The sequence below is a fragment of the Mauremys mutica genome, chromosome 3, assembly GCF_020497125.1.
Source record: "Mauremys mutica isolate MM-2020 ecotype Southern chromosome 3, ASM2049712v1, whole genome shotgun sequence".
Taxonomy (NCBI): domain Eukaryota; kingdom Metazoa; phylum Chordata; order Testudines; family Geoemydidae; genus Mauremys; species Mauremys mutica.
The window spans coordinates 29950422-29956770 of record NC_059074.1 but is presented as its reverse complement, the minus strand read 5'-3'; the positions used below and the strand labels follow the sequence as shown (position 1 = coordinate 29956770).

At 39.2% G+C, this 6349-nt stretch overlaps 1 long non-coding RNA gene across 5 annotated transcripts in view; it reads right to left on the bottom strand.

Moving 5' to 3' along the window:
* Positions 1-919: 919 nt before the first annotated feature.
* LOC123365943 overlaps positions 920-6349 on the bottom strand; it is a 38413-nt gene continuing 32983 nt past the window's right edge. For all 5 annotated transcript variants that reach the window (XR_006577840.1, XR_006577843.1, XR_006577842.1 and 2 more), the window contains one exon: positions 920-1237. This is a non-coding gene — a long non-coding RNA (uncharacterized LOC123365943). The remainder of the gene's footprint in view (positions 1238-6349) is intronic.

Sequence of the window (6349 nt, the reverse complement as noted above, 5' to 3'; positions counted from 1 at the left end):
AAGAAGCTTTTGATATGCCCCAGGCAGGTTCCAGGGCAGCTGAGGATGTGATATTTGGAGTCCATGGAGATTACTGATGAACCCAGGCAACTGAATAGCCTCCTCAGCCACCCCAGAACCTGCATGGGGCATAATAAAGCAAAAAACTCCCCCCCCCCCCCCGCCCAACCCCACAACCAGGGATCCAGTGGCAGCTCTCTATTCTACCCGCTGCCCATGAGATGGGCATATCCTTCTGTCTAGGGTGACCAGAGAGCAAGTGTGAAAAATCAGGACAGGGGGTGGGGGGTAATAGGCACCCATAGAAAACAAAGCCTCAAATATCAGGACTGTCCCTATAAAAGCAGGACATCTGGTCACCCTACTTCTGTCACATCTCTCCATCATAAACTACACCAAATTAGTTCTTTTGGTACATGATTGCCTTCTCCAAGTCCACAATTTAAAGACCACACCTAGTTGTCATCTCAGTTTTCTCTGAACTTCTCTGAGGATTTGCAGTGCAAATATGGCTTCAGTTATGTCTATGTCTGACTAGCGATTTGTTTTGAAGTAGTGTTAGAACACTTCTACTGAGGTGGAACAAATATAACAAGGATGAACAGGATCACTGACTCCAATCCCTCCTTTCAAATGGAACCCTCAAGGCTTACCCAGTGGGTGAACGCTTCAGCCTCGAGACACATTCCTCTCCCCTTTTATTCAATATCCATACAAAGACATTGGAAGAGATTATCCAACATTACAGGTTCAAGTACCAGCAGTACACGGACAGCCAGCCAGCCTTGTCTTTCTTTACTGTCAAATCATAATAGCAACAAGTTATACTATGCCAGTATGTGGAAGCTATGAGCAGCAGCATGAGAAACAGCTGATAGAACAGACCCCAGGCAAGATAGAGGCTAGGCTGAATGTCCTTTATTTTGAAGCAGTTTAAATAAACAACAATACTAATTAGGAAGGGTTATATTTGTATTAAGATAATGTTCTTAGGCCCCAGTCAGGCTTGGAGCCCTTGCATGCTAGGTGGTAAAGAAGCAAAACATTCAGTCTTGTCTTAGATCAGTGGTTTTTAAGCTTTTTTCCTTTGTGGAGCCCTAAAAAAAAATTTCAAATGGAGGTGCAGACGTCTATGGAAATCTTAGGCATTGTATGCGGATATCTGGCAGTCCTCTGGCAGACCACAGGTTGAAAATCACCGTCTCAAGTTATTAAATCTTTGGAGCAAACAAGCAACCTACAAAAGTAGAAGATTATCAAACATATACAGTTTTAATATCCATATAGACATTTGCTATACAGACTTGTAAAAAAAAAAACGCATTAATAAAGCATCCCAACTTCTTACTGGGGCAGGGCTTAAGTGTACTGAAGTGCCAATTCTTTTGAGGTTTCCCCATTAGTAATTTTGGAATAGCAATATACCATTCACAGCCTAACCCCTTTACATTATATATTTACAGCCAAATTCTTATCCCTCATGGAATGCCAGACTTCGAACAAAGGACTCACTATGGTTTGTGGAAATCTTCCCCCCCCCCCCCAACATACAGCCACTTGATGTTTGCTACTTTAGCCTCTCAGAGGCAGTAATGTGCCAAGACAACACAGCCAGTACTTCCCCTAAGCACTCATGTTACTACTAGTTAACGGATGCACTAATATTTCCTTCTACCATAAGCTTTCAGTATATCCATCAAAAACATCCATTCCTTCATTCCTATAGGCAGAGCTTAAAGTGAATTAAAATAAATGCCAAGCTTCATGTGCCAACAATTGCTGAACTTAGAGTCAACAATAGTGATGCTTCTGATAACCTTTATTAATTCAAAACATAGATTTTAGGTATTTTTGGCACATTATCCATCAGAAATGAATACAGATAGATGAATGTACATTCGATTTTTTTCTTCCTAAAAATAAAACCTACCCACTCACCACTTTTTTTTTTTTTTTTTTTGCCCTAGGTGGAACGTTGGATTATTTTTCTGCTCAGTGGTTTTCTTTGAATGGTTCATTCTACTCAGACAAGTACAAGATTTAACAAAAGAATGAAAAGCAACAAACGTTGCTATTGTTAAGAAGGCTCCAGAGTGGACATCAGTGAGTGCCCTGAAGGTATAAAATAGCCTATTAGTTTTGTGGTTAATGATTTAGAGCTACAGTTGGACATAATTAACCTATTTAAGTATGGTTTCTTATTTTAAGCTATCCTTTACTTTTTCAGAAAAAAAAAAATCACACAGTGTAACAGCATCTTATGTTCCCACAGAAGGAGAGTTCTCTAAGACAGTCATGACCCCATCCATAAGAACTTAGCATAAGATAAGAATGTTCATACTGGGTCAGACCAAAGGTCCATATAGCCCATTATCCTGTCTTCCAACAGTGGCCAATGCCAGGTGCCCCAGAACAGAACAGGTAATCAAGTGATCTATCCCGTCGCTGATTCCCAGCTTCTGGCAAACAGAGGGTAGGGACACTATCACTGCCCATCCTGGCTAATAGCCATTGATGGACCTATCCTCCATTAATTCATCCAGTCCTTTTTTTAAACCCTGTTAGTGTCTTGGTCTTCACAACATCTTCTGGCAAAGTTTCACAGGTAGACTGTGTGTTGTGTGAAGAAATACTTCCTTTTGTTTATTTTAAACCTGCTGCCAATTAATTTCTTTTGGTAAATTCTAGTTCTTGTGTTATGAGAAGGACTAATGCTTCCTTTTTACTTTCTCCACACCAGTCATGATTTTATAGACCTCAATCTTATCTCTCCCTGCCCTCAGATGTCTGTTTTCCAAGCTGAAAAGTCCCAGTCTTATTAATCTCTCCTCATATGGCAGCCTTTCCATATCCCTAATCATTTTTGTTGCCCTTTTCTGAACCTTTTCCAATTCTGATGCATTTTTTTTTTGAGATGGGGAGTCCACATCTTCATGCAGTATTCAAGATGTGGGCTACCATGGATTCATATAGAGGCAATATGATCTTTTCTGTCTTATCTATCCCTTTCCTAATAATCCAACATTCTGTTTGCTTTGACTACCACTGCACACTGAGTGGCTGTTTTCAGAGAACTATCCACAATGATTCCAAGATCTCTCTCAAGTGGTAACAGCTAATTTAGACCCCATCATTTTATATGTATAGTTAAGATTGTGTTTCCAATGTGCATTACTTTGCATTCATCAACACTGAATTTCATCCGCCAGTTTGTTGCCCAGTCACCTAGTTTTGAAAGATCCTTTTGTAGCTCTTTGCAGACTGCCTGGGATTTAATTGTCTTGAGTAGTTTTGTATCACCTGTGAATTTTGCCACCTGGTTACCCCTTTTTCCAGTTCATTTATGAATATGTTGAATAGGACTGGTCGCAGTACAGACTGCTGGAGGGAACACCACTATTTACCTCTCTCCAGTCTGAAAACTGACCATTTATTCCCTATCTTTTAAACTACTTACTGATCCACGAGAGGACCTTCCCTCTTATCCCATGACAGCTTAATTTGCTTAAGAGCCTTTGGTGAGGGACCTTGCCAAAGGCTTTCTGGAAATCTAAGAACACTATGTCCACTGGATCTCCCTGGTCCACATGCTAGAATTCTTTGAGGGGGTCAACAAGCAGATTGGTGAGGCATGATTTCCCTTTACAAAAAAAAAAAATGTTGACTCTTCCCCCAACAAATTATGTTCATCTATGTGTCTGACAATTTTGTTCTTGACTATAGTTTCAACCAGTTTGCCCAGTACTGAAATCAGGCTTACCAGCCTGTAATTGCCAGTATCATATCTGGAGCCCTTTTTAAAATTGGCGTCACATTAGCTATCCTCCAGTCATTTTGTACAGAAGCGGATTTAAATGTTATACATTACAGACTACAGTTAGTAGTGCTGCAATTTCACATTTGAGTTCCTTCAGAACTCTTGGGTGAATGCCATCTGGTTCTGGTGACTTATTACTGTTTAGTTTATCAATTTGTTCCAAAACCTCCTTGAATGATACCTCAATCTGGGACAGTGCCTCAGATTTGTCACCTAAAAAGGATGCCTCAGGTTTGGGAACCTCTGTCACATCCTCAGCCATGAAGACTGATACAAAGAATTATTTTAGTTTCTCTGAAATGGCCTTATCCTTGAGTGTTCCTTTATCATCTTGATCGTCCAGTGCGCCACGCTCCCCCCGGTTGTTTAGCAGGCTTCCTGCTTCTGATATACTTAAAAAAAATGTTGCTGTTATGTTTTGAATCTTTGGCTAGCTGTTTTTCAAATTCTTTTTTGGCCTTCCTAATTATATTTTTACACTTCATCTACCGGAGTTTATGCTCCTTTCTATTTTCCTCACAGGTTATAAATTCCACTTTTTAAAAGGATGCCTTTTTGCCTCTCACTGCTTCTTTTACTTTGTTGTGTAGGCACGGTGGCACTGTTTTGGTTTTCTTACTACGTTTTTTTAATTTAGGGTATACATTTAAATTGAGCCTCTATTATGGTGTCTCTCCATGCAGCTTGCAGGGATTTCACTTTTTGCATTGTACCTTCTAATTTCTGTTTCATTAGCTTCATTTTTGTGTAGTCCCTGGTTCCGAAATGAAATACTACAGTGTTGGGCTTCTGTGGTGTTTTCCCCACAACAGGGATGTTAAATTTAATTATATTATGGTGACTATTACCAAGTGGTCCAGCTAGCAGCCTTCCAGTCTCTCTCCTATCTAAGGATTTTTCTTGCATTCCTGTATTCAAAAACTCTGGCAAAACGAAAAAAACACACACCTTTTCCACTGAAGAGATTAGAACAGCCTTTGTTTGCAGAGCTCCATAGCTGCAAGGTGCTTAGATAGAGTGATGAGTGTGTTGTAAGAACCTATATAGAATAGATGATCAAGCACCTGGAAAATTTGTAAGGTTCAAAGAGGTTGAAGAGAGACTTCTGCCCCCTTGATATAGTGTTTACAGTTAATCACATATTGAAACGTTAATTAGATTAGGCCTCAAGGTCTCATAGAAGGCCTATTAAGAAGTGTAGAGAAGACTCCGTTTAACTTCAATGGGTTTTAGAGCAATGGTTTAAGTGATAAAACAGCTCCTATAGATCTAAGGTGCACAGCATTTGAAGAAGGGTTTCTGTGCACTCTATAAAATACCTGCTAGCAATGCTCTCAGTATGCATTTTAGAAGTGGAGCAGCAGCAGAATGGCTCTCTTGTAGAACTTGTAAAGTTCCTGGCAAAGGACATACCAGTGCTGTCTAGCCAAATAGTCAGACTTTGGTGTTTACACACACTGGAACTGATTTTTTTTGCAGGTCAGCAGAACTCTAGAGTACTGGAGAATTAGATTCCTTTGTACATATTTATTTTTTTTAAAGCTAGCAAGAAGAAAACCTTAGGAAGTTCCACACAAAACAATGCTTTAAGAATTAAGAAAATATTAAGGTTACATAGCTATGTAGACAGTAAGAAATCAGGAAAATCCAAGGAGTTAAGTTTTCATAGAATATATCTTGGGCCGATCCTCACCTAAATAAATAATAATTATAATAAATAATAATAATAATATTATTATTAAACCCGGTATAAATTGCACAGTTCCACTGAAGTCAGTCAATTGGACTATGCCAATTATACCAGCTGAGGATCTGGTCCAACATTGTTTACACACACGGGTGCACACTTCTTACCTCCCATTGCAGCTATTGGTAAAGCCAGTTCCAAGAATTGATATGTGGGTCATTTATACCATCAAGGACAAAGAGGTTAGGATATTGATGCTTAACACAACATTGACAATTTAGGGGTGCAGAGTGGGTGGGAAGCTTATTTCTCTCCTCTACCTTTTAATTTAACTTAAATTACAGCTAGCAACTGACTCAGGTTTGTTTTGGTTTCCCCACTCTCCCAGATGAGACATTAGACGTTAAACTGGAAATGTCTATATAGTACTGGAAGTTCTACAATACAATGTCTCGTGAACAAAGCCTATTCTGAACACAACTTTTTGGTTCTGGCAAATTCAATATCTTCAGAGGAATATTATCAAAGAGACACCAAATTGTAGGGCAAATCAATTAAAAGAAAGAAAGCTGATATTTTAGGATCTTATTACCAAATGAGAGGAAATTAAAATCTTTAGCCTTTATATAGAGGTAACCTAAGCATATTACCTCTCCTCTGGCAAGTGGTGCCAGCTGTAAGGGCCTTGCAGATCAACTGCCAGTTAGAAGAGTCTTCCAATGATGCAGAGTCTTAGTATTTTCTTAATATAATTTGTTTTATTGCATATAAACACTAGTGTTTGAACAGAGGTGGTAGCAAAGAGCACTCAGGCAAACCTCTCTTTCTGAATCTCCATCCAAAAA